Source organism: Stegastes partitus, unplaced genomic scaffold (genome assembly GCF_000690725.1).
Source record: "Stegastes partitus isolate 25-593 unplaced genomic scaffold, Stegastes_partitus-1.0.2 Scaffold1715, whole genome shotgun sequence".
In the NCBI taxonomy this organism is placed as follows: Eukaryota; Metazoa; Chordata; class Actinopteri; family Pomacentridae; genus Stegastes; species Stegastes partitus.
The window spans coordinates 166,216-167,289 of NW_007579446.1; the positions used below are offsets into that span (position 1 = coordinate 166,216).

The 1,074-nt window shown below is 46.5% G+C and overlaps 1 protein-coding gene across 1 annotated transcript in view; it reads left to right on the plus strand.

Annotated features, from left to right (window-relative positions):
• The first annotated feature begins 201 nt into the window (after positions 1-201).
• Positions 202-1,074, plus strand: part of vps54 (VPS54 subunit of GARP complex) — a 20,303-nt gene continuing 19,430 nt past the window's right edge. Inside the window, exon 1 of the mRNA XM_008301793.1 lies at positions 202-321. The gene's annotated coding sequence lies outside the window, so the exon portion shown is untranslated. The remainder of the gene's footprint in view (positions 322-1,074) is intronic.

The window sequence follows — 1,074 nt, forward strand, 5'->3', positions numbered from 1 at the left end:
TCTTATTTCACTAAATTATAATTGAGCAATTTAAAAAAAAAAAAATGTATTATTACTTTTTTCTAGTTATTTGACTGACTTTTCTTTGATGGAAGGGGATGAATACATCTGGTGGCCAGCAGGTGGCAGCAGCGAGCTTTACGCTGAAAGTCGAAGCAGCGCAGAAGAAAGCCCCGCCGCTGCCCCTCCTCTGGCAGTGCATGATGGTCGGTGTACCGGTGCTACCTGCTGGTTTGTGTCCTGTTGTCTTCCTCCTGGTCCCTCCAGCGTTCCTGTGATGGTGAAGAGGAGAAACACCGGCCGCCGTGCTTCACACGACAGGTACGGCGGCGGCTTGAAGTCCGGAGGTCGCTTAGCCTTCCGGAGTTTGTGTCCTGTTTGAGCTGTTGTGGAGCTAGCCTGCTAGCGTTAGCCAGTCTACGTGTAACCGTCGCTGACAACACTAGCTGTAGCATTAGCTGTCGGCTCGGGCCCTTGATAGTCTGACATACAAAGTGCAACAAATTGTCTTGTGACGCTAATTAACGTCACCGTCAGCTCGACGGCTGTAAAGCCAGAAACCACCGGAGCTGAGCTAAAGCTAGCGGGCTAGCCTCTGTCACAGCTGACTGTCCTGGTGGGAGGCTGAGCCATTATCTGACAGCTCAAGTAAGCAAGTAACATTTTAGAAAGTCAGCGTTTAACCTGTAACGTGTGAATATTGCTGCCAGCTTACTTCAGGACGTTGGGGGTTATATAGCATGTTTTAACTCTTAGGTTTGGCTTTTGTAGTGTCTGCTTTAGTTTGTTAATGGACTCAGTTTGAGGTGTTCACATCCATGTTTATGTCATATCACAGCTGAGACTTTTTCTTTAGCTGCTGATTTGCAGACAGCGTTCATGTCAGACGTTAAGGGTTAAATCAGGGGGGAAAAAACTGCTGTTATTCAAAGTGATAAGTCGACAGTATAGTGGATGTAGAGCTGTGTTGTTATTTCACACCAGTTAATGATTAAATAACTCTGCAAGTGGACAATTACGCTGAAATCACATTGGCAAGTCATAAACATGGACCGGAGTCCACCTTTAAGATGG